We start from the raw sequence: 13,977 nt of genomic DNA on the forward strand, positions 1-13,977 counted from the left end.
TAAACCATGCCATAGAATTGAGGCTACTGGATGATAGACTCACGTCCCAAGTCCAAATCCCGTGAGCAGCAGGGCAAACGGATCTCTGACATATTATCGACAGACACATTATCGAACTACACAAATATCGCAACAAATATATCGACATCAAAAATATCGACATTGTATACTTATTTAAAAAACTACACTAACATCGACACTACAATATCGTAATACAATTATATCGATCACACAAATATCGCACACATTAATATCGAAATACTAAATATCGACATAAGTTAATAAATATGACACATGTCACAAATATCGATAACCAAAATATAGACATCAATAATATCGTTTTTTTAAATATATCGACAATTCTAATACTAATAAAACCAATACTTTCAACAACATAAAGACAATATTTTACCAAAACATACATTTTCAAATGAGATTCTACTTAAACATAAACATAACATTTATAGCGATCTCTATATTTAACAACATAATAAAAAAACCCTAAAATAATTATCACATTGGCATTTCGAACACATTTAAATAAAATTAGTACACATTATAAACAATCTTTTTATATATAATAATTTAAAACTCTCCTCCTTTAAAACTAAATATACTCTTACTTAGCATTTTCCATAAAAGGAAACCAATTAACTAAAAAAAATTCAAACCATCCAATAGAAAGGCCACATACAGAAAACAACCAATAACATTCAAGAAACAATTTGAAACCACTATATAAACCAATTAAAACAAGTGTTCCACGGTGCCTTAAACCAAAGCATTGAACGAAGAAGAAGCTCTACTAAACAGAAGAAACCTACATCCTATTACTATTCTAAAAACGTAAGTAAATATTCTTTTCTAACTAAACTGCCAAATTAAACTAAAACACTAATTTATCTTTACTCAAATAAATAACTAACTTATATATTCCATCTCTTTATGTTTCCACTACAGATATTACTCCAAACAGCTAAAGAAAATATTGAAGATTGCCAGAAAAGACTCACTAAAAAGTAAGTATACTATCAAAATACTTTATAAAATATTAATTAAATCCTACTCAAACCCCAAAACATCCTAAACCCCTAAACAAATCCATGTTCTCTTTTTTAAATTGTAAAAAACCTGTATAAATTAACGCCTATAGTCTATACCACTGGGCATGAGGGTAGGCTCTGTTTGCTTAGTGAGAGGTTAGGCTACTGCATCTTATTTATTAGGCAGGAGGGGCACATAGTAAGAGGGGTAGGAGACGGGGGTACATTAACATGTGGTGGGGGAGGGGGGGTAGAGAACTGGGTGGAAAGGTTGTTCATTCTCCTGAATAATTGGTCTTGATGATAAATGTGTGGTACTTCCGGGACAGATGAAGGTGGGGGAATGTTTTTTGAATTGTTAATTTGTAAAACAATAAAATAAGTTTCTTCAATAAAAATATAGTCTATACCAAACAGCAATACCACCCCACTTAAAAAACTAAACCAACCACAACAATAAATGTTCTTTAACTTTCAGAGACTAAATCAACTAAACAACATTTTTGCGACAAACAACATCTTCATTCAAATACAACAAAAAAGACTTGGTAAGTATATATAAAAAAAATGCTTTTTTGCTAATTTCATATAAAGATATAAAGTACTATAGCATATATTTTCATATACATTTTTTCCAGAATTGTAACACATCACGATGACAGAAGAAGCCCAATTTATAACTTCGCAGAAAGGAAAATTCCTATTGTGTTACATGGGTTACACATACACCCAAGAAAAGCAGACGGACCGAAAAGTGAACTGGAAGTGTACTAAATATTATTCTAACAAATGCTACGGCCGAGCAACAACAAGAGAAACAACTGTACTATATACAAGAGAGCATAACCATCCACCCAATCTCTCTGAAATAGAAGTCAGATCAACTCTTGAAAATATCAAAGAATTAAGCACAGGTTCACAAACTGCTACAAGTGTAATCCTAAAAGAACTATTACCTAGAGTGCCCAAAGAAGCAAGAGGCCAATTACCTCAATTGCTTCTATAAAAAGAACTATTGCTAGGACCAAAAAAGCAACCACGACAACTATACCATCCCCTAAAACTTTTCAAGAGATCATCATTCCACCAGAATTAAGTATCACCCACAATAATGAACCTTTTATTTTTTTTGATAACAAAAGCCCAGAAAAAAGAATCATAATGTTTGCTACTGCAAACAATATAACTAAACTGCAACAATGCCAAACATGGATGATGGATGGCACCTTTACAATATGCCCAAAACCATTCTATCAGCTTTACACAATACACGGTCAATATCACAACACTTCCATACCTTTAATTTATGCACTATTACCTAACAAACAAAACACAACATATAATGAAATGCTAGGAAAAGTAAAACAAGAATCTAATGATTTTTACCCTCAAACAATTATCATAGACTTTGAGCAAGCCATGATAAATTCCATTCTAAAACTGTACCCCCATACAGCTATCCAAGGATGTTACTTCCATCTTAACCAATGTATATGGAGACATTTACAAAAATCTTCACTAAGTGTAGAATACGCCACTAACATAAGCTTTGCACATCAAATAAAACTTCTAACAGCCCTAGCTTATGTACCAACCACAGATGTTGCAGAACATTACAATCTTTTATTAGAAAGTCCATTCTACAAACAAAATGAAGTAAAGTTATCTCCCCTGTTAGATTATTTTGAGGATACCTGGGTGGGGAGACTGCACAGATCAGGCCATAGACGTCAGCCCAAGTTCCAAATACCTTGGTGGAATGTATATGTAAGTACACTCAACCAACAAGCCAAAACTAACAACGCCGTCGAGGGCTGGCATAATGCATTCCTAACTTCTACTGGGAGAACAACTCCAACACTACAAAAACTACTAATTGCCATACAAAAGGAACAAAGTTTCCAAGAATTAAGAATGCAACAATCTGTCCTACAATTAAAACCAAAACAGTCTAGACAAACTACTCAAATGTATAATTACCTACAACAACAGGTACAGCTATACCCATCCACAAGAGGACTTGAGTACTTAAATATAATAGCTCAAACTCTCTTCTAAACCCTTTTCTAAATATTAACCCACAATTCTACTAAAACAACTATCACAACATAAATAATCCACTTTATTATATCACATATTTAATTATGTGGTCTAAAATATATACATGAATTATATGGACATATATTTAGACAACATAATTAAACAAACCAAGTACACAACAACAATATTAAATATATAAGGTTTCGCCACCAACAATAAAAATATTTAAATGAACTTACCTGTGTAGTATCTCCAATGGGATAATAACATTCCTTCCAAATAAATCCAGGGAGTTCAAAATCCATAGTTATCCAAAAAATGACTATCCATTAACCATAAAAATCCCGAAAAATATAAAAAAAGTAAATAACCGCTCCTGGAAACCCGAACAATAAAGGAAGTGTTAAATAAACATTAGTAAACACAACTAATACACACTTCCTTTAAAAAAATAAGGTGTTTGAAACCGACGAAAATATCTTCTCCGTAAAACCTACAAAACAGAAACAAACATTCCCACCCACCCACAAACACACAAAACGCACGTACAAACCTCACTACAAACGTTATTCAAACACTATAAAACTTTAACACACCGAAATACCAAAACACTAACAAAGCCACAAACACGGAACACAACGTTAATTATAAAACCGTATACAAACTATTACTAACACCCTAACTTCTAAAACATCAATCAATACACACTTATTACAACATAACTACTTCCACAAAACACTTAAAACTATTTAATAATAAAGCAAATAACTCTTACCTTCTCAAACGCGAAACAGCTCCGAACCGCGACCTGGATTCGACCAAAATAACCCAAAACAACAGCGAGCGGTTACAAAATAAAAGAACCAAACAAACATAGGAAGTTTGAAAATTAAAGCAGCACGGTTTTAGGTGAATGCTCAGCCTGGACTTTTCACTTTATCAGTAACGATAATATTGCCCACCTCAAATGGTCAGCTGCTCAAATGACCACCAAGACAACAATTATCCACAAGTATGAGAGGCAAAATATTGGAAGAAATGTAAATTAATGTCAAAATAAACTTTTGTGTTTCGAATCCACACAGTAGTTGAGTATTTGCTTGAATTCCTTTATTCCAAGATTTAGTGAGACCAGATCCGCAGCCAATGCATTTCGCACAAACATGGGATTTTCAAGGCGAGTTTCAACAATAAGAAATATTTACACGTCAAAACGGGGGGTAGTATGACGAAATCGGCAGGACCCAGAGTTCAATCTAGGTAATAGGTCGATAGCTTTAGACAGTTCGTATGGTATATATCAGACATGTTTATTGCAATGATGTAATTATTAAAATATGCGTAATAATAAACAAAATTTTCTCTCGAATGAATATACATTCCAACAACTATAAAATAAATATTATTTTCCTATCTACTATTTAATTTAAAAATAATTTGGAATTTGCATTCTGATATAACTTCTATGTTTTATCCAACCCAAACTAAAATCTACAGATTTTTTGTCAATTAAATCCAATAAATTTAACTATTCTTATTCAACTCTATAATTAATTCTAATATTTGCTATTTACCAAACTTAATTAACATACTACTCCCACTACATACTGAACTTAATTAATTTACTATTCTCACTCCAACCTATATTTAATTAGGGTAGGTGCTGGACACTGAACTAAATTAATTTACTATTCCCACTCCACTCTATATTTAATTAAGATAAGTGCTGGACACTGAACTTAATTAATTTACTATTCTCACTCCAACCTATATTAAATTAGGGTAGATGCTGGACACTGAACTAAATTAATTTACTATTCCCACTCCAGTCTATATTAAATTAAAATAAGTGCTGGACACTGAACTTAATTAATTTACTATTCTCACTCCAACCTATATTTAATTAGAGTATGTGCTGGACACTGAACTGAATTCATTTACTATTCCCACTCCAATCTATATTTAATTAAGATAAGTGCTGGACACTGAACTTAATTAATTTACTATTCTCACTCCAAACTATATTAAATTACAGTAGGTGCTGGACAATGAACTTAATTAATTTACTATTCCCACTCCACTCTATATTTAATTAAGATAAGTGCTGGACACTAAACTTAATTAATTTACTATTCTCACTCCAACCTATATTAAATTAGGGTAGGTGCTGGACACTGAACTAAATTAATTTACTATTCCCACTCCAGTCTATATTAAATTAAAATAAGTGCTGGACACTGAACTTAATTAATTTACTATTCTCACTCCAACCTATATTTAATTAGGGTAGGTGCTGGACACTGCACTAAATTAATTTACTATTCCCACTCCACTCTATATTTAATTAAGATAAGTGCTGGACACTGAACTTAATTAATTTACTATTCTCACTCCAACCTATATTAAATTAGGGTAGGTGCTGGACACTGAACTAAATTAATTTACTATTCCCACTCCAGTCTATATTAAATTAAAATAAGTGCTGGACACTGAACTTAATTAATTTACTATTCTCACTCCAACCTATATTTAATTAGAGTATGTGCTGGACACTGAACTGAATTCATTTACTATTCCCACTCCAATCTATATTTAATTAAGATAAGTGCTGGACACTGAACTTAATTAATTTACTATTCTCACTCCAAACTATATTAAATTACAGTAGGTGCTGGACAATGAACTTAATTAATTTACTATTCCCACTCCACTCTATATTTAATTAAGATAAGTGCTGGACACTAAACTTAATTAATTTACTATTCTCACTCCAACCTATATTAAATTAGGGTAGGTGCTGGACACTGAACTAAATTAATTTACTATTCCCACTCCAGTCTATGTTAAATTAAAATAAGTGCTGGACACTGAACTTAATTAATTTACTATTCTCACTCCAACCTATATTTAATTAGGGTAGGTGCTGGACACTGAACTAAATTAATTTACTATTCCCACTCCACTCTATATTTAATTAAGATAAGTGCTGGACACTGAACTTAATTAATTTACTATTCTCACTCCAACCTATATTAAATTAGGGTAGGTGCTGGACACTGAACTAAATTAATTTACTATTCCCACTCCAGTCTATATTAAATTAAAATAAGTGCTGGACACTGAACTTAATTAATTTACTATTCTCACTCCAACCTATATTTAATTAGAGTATGTGCTGGACACTGAACTGAATTCATTTACTATTCCCACTCCAATATATATTTAATTAAGATAAGTGCTGGACACTGAACTTAATTAATTTACTATTCTCACTCCAAACTATATTAAATTACAGTAGGTGCTAGACAATGAACTAAATTAATTTACTATTCCCACTCCACTCTATATTTAATTAAGATAAGTGCTGGACACTGAACTTAATTAATTTACTATTCTCACTCCAACCTATATTAAATTAGGGTAGGTGCTGGACACTGAACTAAATTAATTTACTATTCCCACTCCAGTCTATATTAAATTAAAATAAGTGCTGGACACTGAACTTAATTAATTTACTATTCCCACTCCAATCTATATTTAATTAAGATAAGTGCTGGACACTGAACCTAATTAATTTACTATTCTCACTCCAAACTATATTAAATTACAGTAGGTGCTGGACAATGAACTAAATTAATTTACTATTCCCACTCCACTCTATATTTAATTAAGATAAGTGCTGGACACTGAACTTAATTAATTTACTATTCTCACTCCAACCTATATTAAATTAGGGTAGGTGCTGGACACTGAACTAAATTAATTTACTATTCCCACTCCAGTCTATATTAAATTAAAATAAGTGCTGGACACTGAACTTAATTAATTTACTATTCTCACTCCAACCTATATTTAATTAGAGTATGTGCTGGACACTGAACTGAATTCATTTACTATTCCCACTCCAATCTATATTTAATTAAGATAAGTGCTGGACACTGAACTTATTAATTTACTATTCTCAATCCAAACTATATTAAATTACAGTAGGTGCTGGACAATGAACTTAATTAATTTACTATTCCCACTCCACTCTATATTTAATTAAGATAAGTGCTGGACAATGAACTTAATTAATTTACTATTCTCACTCCAACCTATATTAAATTAGGGTAGGTGCTGGACACTGAACTAAATTAATTTACTATTCCCACTCCATTCTATATTAAATTAAAATAAGTGCTGGACAGTGAACTTAATTAATTTAATACTCTGACTGAAATCTATATTTAATTATGGGATTAGTTAAATTTAAAAATAAATTTAAATTTTCTAAATATTAATATTTTTTAAAGTAACAATATATAAACATGTTAAATTAACTTCCCACCCTTATCCCCTATAACCCAACATTCCGCTCCTAAAATTATTTGTAACATTCTAAAAAAAAAAAAAAAATTCTAAATTAATTTGGTAAAAAATTAACAGATATATAAACATTTTTACAACACTTCCCACCCTTAGCCCCTATCAACCAACATCCCACTCCGAAATATATTTGTAAAAATCGAAAATTTATTTCCTATTTATAAATATTTTTAATAAAAAATTAACAAATATTTATAAACTTCCCACCCTTATCCCCTATAAACCAAAATCCCGCTCCTAAAATTTTATTTAAAATGCAAATTTTAATTTACAATTTCTAAAATTTTTTTTATTTTAAAATTAAATAATATATAAACATCTTTAAAACACTTCCCACCCTTATCCCCTATAAACCAACATCCCGCTCCTAAAATTTTATTTAAAATGCAAATTTTAAATTGCAATTTCAATTTTTTTTTTTTTTTTTATTAAATAATATATAAACATTTTTAAAACACTTCCCACCCTTATCCCCTATAAACCAACATCCCGCTCCTAAAATGATTTCTAAAATTCTAAATTAAATTTACAATTTCTAAATAAATTTAAAAAAAAATCTAACAATATATAAACATTTTTAATACACTTCCCACCCTTATCCCCTATAAACCAACATCCCGCTCCTAAATTTTTTTATAAAATTCTAAATTTAATTTAGAATTTCTAGAAAATTATTTTAAAAAATTTACAAATATATAAAAAATTTTAAAACACTTCCCACCCTTATCCCCTATAAACCAACATCCCGCTCCTAAAATTAAATATACATTTCACATTTTAAATTAAATTTAATAATTAAATTTTACAATATATTACAAAAATAAATTAACTTTTTTAAAACACTCCCCACCCTTATCCCCTATAACCCAACATCCCGCCCCTAAAACAATATAAATATTTCTCATATTACACAATAACGATATTTTCACATGTCGATATTATTACGAACGATATTACTTGCATCGACATATAAGTAAAAAAAAAAAAACGATATTTTTCACATCGATATTAGCTATTTCGATATTTTGGACATTCGATATTTTTGACTCGATATTTATGTCCCTCGATATTAAAAAGTCGATATATAGACTGCTCACCAGGGCAAACTAACCCCCACTAGGAGGTCCCAATGACAACTAGCTATCCTCAGAGGTTAGCATAAGGCTCACAGAATGAATCAAGCCCTGAGGGCCCTGCTCAAGTGAAGGCATCTCTTTTATGCTGAGATAATAAGATGAAATTCCCTGTGGGCAAGGAAGATATACCTTCAAAGGGCTACATTGCATATTACAAAATGTAAAAAGAAGTGTGGCACATGGTCAATAAAAAAGATAGAGAGGACGCTTTCAATATCTTCGATACATCTTTATGTGAGAGGGGAGAGGAATGCCCAGCTTATATAGTGTGCTGACTTGAAAACTCTGATTTGACACACCTCACCCCTGATCCGAGGGATTCCTTCGAGTCCCCCATAGACATCTCAGATTTAGGACAAGCACTAAAATCTAAGCTCTCAGGGAAGTCCCTGAGTCCACATGGCTTCCTTATAGAGCAGCACAAAACATTATTCACTTTGGTGGGTGAACCCATGAGAGCATTATTAAATTTGTTCACAAAATCTCCAGATCTTCCCCCACTATGGATTTGAATTAACTTTAATTCACAAACTGGGTGAAGACCCTGCTCAGTGCTTGTCCTATAAACCTATAGAGCTCCTCAACAATGATGCAGAGCTTTTCACCAAATCACTTGCAATGCACCTGGAGCCTTGCTTGGCCCTCCTAATAAACCCTGACAAAGTTGGATTGATTAGCAATAGACAGGGTTAGGATAATATCAGGAGCCTAGGCCACCTAATTGAAAAAGCACAAATTAAAAGTTTTCTGAAAAGGAATTTGACCAAGTAGCAGAGTGCTTCCAAAAGTGGTTTTATACAAATTTCGGATGGGTCTGAAAATGAAGGACTGGATCTGTGCAGGACACAAAGCCTCTGCAGGTTCTGTCAGGTTTAATGGCATTGCTCCTGGGTCTTTTTCCTATAGAGGGGAACCAGGCCGTGATGCCTTTTCTCTCCCCAGGTTTTAGCTCTTCTGGTTGAAAATCTGATCATCTCACAAGGCCTGCTCCTTACCTTGTCAAACCCCTTCCCATACCTACGGATAGTAGTTGGCTTACTTGACCGGTTTGAATCTCTTTTAGTTTGAGAGTCAATAAACAAGAATAACAACTATTTAATAAAGCTGGTGTCACAAAGTTATGGAGTCTCGGCCGCTTCCATTGGTCATGTACTGCTATCCAATAATTGGAATCTTAATAGCGCTAACCTCATAGAGAAATGGACTAATGAGAAAAGAAATATAGGGGCCGATTACGATGTGTCCAGAAAGCATTCCTATTGAATCGGTCCCGGAATGCTTTCTGGACGACTCAGATCGGGTGAGTCCGACAGAGCGATTTGGATGTATTCGGATGCTAACGGATACGATTTGGTTGGACTCTCATTGACTTGAATGGGAACTTGTGTTCCAAATGAGAACACAGGCTCATTAAAGAAAGAGGTGGCTTGGAAAACTTTGCACCCTGTGGTGGGCACCCCATGGAGTCAGCCACACTGTGTAAGGGTGGGAAGGGGTGGTCCCTTGGGTACCCCCACGGACCTGAATCAGAGGGCCCTGGATAAAGAAGAGCCTGCTACGGGCCTCCAAAGACAGATTCTGGAAGCTGATTTATTCCAGAGAAACCGAATCGGAACAGCTGTCCGAATCAGTCATCGTAATTGCTCGCTCGGAAACAGAGTCCATAGAGCTGTACAATTCAGCTCCGAAAGGCGAGAACTGTTCGAATGCCTTTCGGAATCGATTCGGAAAGCCCTACTGGTTTACAGACATCGTAATCAGTTGTTGGGAACTGTGTACGATTGTAGGAAGCTTGCTCTGTATATACTATACCAAAGTGAGATATAGTGTGCACAGAGTCCAGTGGAACGCCAAAGGTAGGCAGAGGTAAAATCAGATAGCACCTTACTCTCTATTTGTGGTAGTGTGGGCAAGCAGCAAGGCTTTATCAGAAGGTGGTGTTAAGCATTTGTTGTACACACTCAATCAGAAAATGATGTCACACACTCAAAGACTGAACTCAGACCAATTTGCTTTGTATAAAATAATATTTAGTTATATGTATTCCCTAAAACTAAGCAAGCCTGGCACAGGTAAGTGCATATGATAATTTTCAAGGCAGGTTGAACAATACAAGCAAGCTGAATGAAAATAGCTTTGTTACAGGTTTGTAAATGATTTCAATACAGTGAAAATTACTTTTAGATTACTTTGAATACCTTTGTAGATTACTTTCTGGATTATTTTTTCTACTCAATGTGATACACCTAGATATCACACTGGGACATTTCCTAGTGAAAAGGTACGTAAGCAATTTTTAGTTCTTTGCAGTTTTTTAAAGTTCCATACAAAACCAACTCAACTGAAAACATTTTTCAAGGAAAAACAGTCAATGGATTCCTAGGGAGAGAAATTGGGAGTTGGTATTCTGGGGCTACAGTAAGGATTCCCTCATGGTCAAGGATGCCCTCTTGTTACACCCTCAGCAGCACTAGGGTGGCCGGGTGCTGAGTGCTGAGGCCCAATGTTGTGCAATGGGGGATAGTTGGCCTCCGGTTGGTGGCTGCTCACGAGCAGGCGACAAGGTTGTGGGAGCAAAGCTCCTGGGTTTAGCTCAGGGCAAAGTGGAAGCTGATTTAGCACCCAAAGTACACCTGTAGCGGTGCAAGGGTGGCTGGGTGCTTGGTGCTGGTTTGGTGCCGGGTACCCCATTAATTTCAAAGGGGATTCTCCGGTTTCAACAAAGACTACAAGCTCGGAGACGAAGATCATCGGGAGGTGACCACCAGCTGGAGAGGTACGTTGGGATGCCTGGGGATTATGGGACACCGTTGCTTGGGCCACCCAATGCCGTGAGACTTCAGGTGCAGGGGTGTCTTTAGGCATCAAGTTTTCCTTACCAGCTCTGGTCACGGTCGGAAGGATCTTCAAGAAAATGGCTGCAGGCTTCACTGGGAGATTCGAGGCACGTCAGAGATCACCAGATCTCAGGTCAGGATCACCGGGGAGACCTCCTCGTAGTGTTGGACCACTCAAACTCAGACCATGGGAATCGGGTGCAGAGTGGTGCAGACTCACGGATTTGGCCAGAGCCAGAGTCTGTGAGTGAGCATATCCGGTGCTCACAGGAGACAGAGTCTTTTCTGTGAAAAGCAGGGCAGGTCCTCAGAGTTCTTGGCGTTGCTGGAAGCAGGACACACCAGGATTTTGCTTCTTCAGTTTTGATGTGGGGACAGCCCAGTATGGCTGGGGCCAAGTCAGTGGGCATCCTCCTCTTCTTAGCTCTAGCACAACTTTTTTGGTCCTTCTTCTTTCTTTCTTCTGGGTCGGTTCTTGTATCCGGAGGCAAGGTTCAAGGCTGCCCCTAAACACTAGATTTAGGGGTGTTGCAGGTAGGTAAAGTTTGGGACCAATGGGTCCCTTCCTCGGGGTGGGCACACCCACTATTATGCTACCCTCCAGTGGGAGGGGGGCATATGCCTCACTCTGGTTGGCTGGGTCCCAATCTGTAAGATGGTGGTGACTGAGAGTTGTGCTTCACCTTGCCTCTCCCACCTGAGGGGTAGGGTTGGCAAAGATGGGCAAACCTCCCTTCCACACTTGGTTTTCATGCCAATTTTCCCATCAGAACCGGTGGGGGCCAGTTGCTGGAAGCAGCAAAAGGCATGGGGAAACTCACAAAGGCAACAAGCCATTAAAGCTTCCCCTTCGTGGACCCTGCCCTTCCTGGGGGACGAGGCTTGGCACCTCGTCCCAGGGTGTACATTGTTTCAGACCCCCCAGATCAGCAGGCTCTCGACCCAGGGTTCCAAAAACATGTCTGGTGGAGGCATCTGGAGAGTAGCCACTCAGCCTAGACACTAGTGTTAGCTCATTTTTCAGGGGGCATCTCTAAGATGCCCTCTGTGTGCCTTTTTCAATAAATCCCACACTGGCATTGTTGTGAGTTTAATGTGCTGAGAAGTTTGATACCAAACTTCCCAATTTTCAGTAAAGCCATTATGGTGCTGTGGAGTTCACAATGACAAACTCCTAGTACCATACATGCTTAACCTGTTCGATGCGTTCGCCGGCCAACGGACGTCGTGAGCACTACCTCCGTAGTGCTGCGCACGTCCGTTGGCCGACGAGACCAGGCCCGCGCACGGAAACGCCCGCACCGCGGCGGATTTTATGCAGCGGTTAAAGGGTTAATGGCATTACTGCACTTACAATGTCCAAGAATTGGCTTAGACACAGTAGGGGTACAGAACTCATACACCTGGTATAGTGCACCAAGCTAGAGGGGTGGCTGACTTATGCTAGGGCAGTGGATTATAGGCATGGCACACAGGGATGTGTGCCATGTCAACTCTTCACTTTGTTCTGCATCAAAACACACAGCCTGCAAAGGAAATAGCTGTGTACAGGAAAGGGGCCTCTAAGGGTGGCACAATAAGTGCTGCAGCCCGTACAGCCCTTCCATGGCCACAGTGCCCTTGGTACTTGTGGTACCATTTACAAGGAACTGACCTGTGGCCAAAGAGTGCCAATTGGGTTTTGCTTTCAATGTAGTTTAGGGAAAGAACATAGGCCCTGGGTACCTGGTTGGCAGGAACCCAGGGCACACTCAGTCAAAGCACCTCAGCAGTTTAGCAAAAAGTGGAGGCAAACATGCAAAAAGAGGGCACGTTCTTATAACGATTCAGTCAGAAACAAGGGTTTCCGAATCGGATTCAGCAAACCTGAATCTGATTTGGAGCCCGTCCAAACGGAATCGTAATCGACCCCTTAGACATTGGCACCCACTCTAGATATCTTGGCTGGGGCAGATCAATGTCATAAAACTTAATATACTACCCAAGATACTTTACCTCTTTTAATCCAATCCAAAACCCATTCCTCATACATTCTCTGCAAATGATAGAATCCATATGAGGAGGAAGGAACCCCCATATGTCAGCCAAGCTCCTGATAGCACATAGGGTAAAGGGTGGTTTAGCTTGTTCTGATTTAATTGGTACACTTTTTATCAGTGTGGGTGGTGAGCGAACTGGAGAAAAAAATGGTTGGATGTAGGCTGAGATGTAGCGGGTTGCCCATTACGTGATCTGCTTTGGCTGGAATGGGAGCACAGGTTTAGGAAGTCTACCCCAATGAAAACTGTTCTCAAAATGTGGGATCAAATTGCTGCCTGAAGAGATCTCATGCCTTTCAGCTTACACAACACCTCTCTCATTTTCACCCTAGATCTCTCTCAAGCAGTAAAAGGCAGGCCCGTTCGGGAGTGGGGAACTGGTGGGTATTGAACCCTGAATGACCTTTTGAAGCAAAATGCTAATAAACCCTTTAAATATTGTAAGCAAGATTTTCATATCTCAGAATTGAACAGTCTCCATTATCTTTAGCTGAAACACTGAGCACTACATCCC

At 36.8% G+C, this 13,977-nt stretch overlaps 1 long non-coding RNA gene across 1 annotated transcript; it reads left to right on the forward strand.

Moving 5' to 3' along the window:
- Positions 1 to 958: 958 nt before the first annotated feature.
- On the forward strand, positions 959 to 1,964 carry LOC146861617 (uncharacterized). The gene is made up of 3 exons (XR_014979289.1): positions 959 to 1,019; positions 1,522 to 1,591; positions 1,682 to 1,964. It is a non-coding gene; the product is annotated as an uncharacterized LOC146861617 (long non-coding RNA).
- Positions 1,965 to 13,977: the final 12,013 nt, after the last annotated feature.

This window comes from Triturus cristatus, chromosome 3_1 (assembly GCF_964204655.1).
Source record: "Triturus cristatus chromosome 3_1, aTriCri1.1, whole genome shotgun sequence".
In the NCBI taxonomy this organism is placed as follows: domain Eukaryota; kingdom Metazoa; phylum Chordata; class Amphibia; order Caudata; family Salamandridae; genus Triturus; species Triturus cristatus.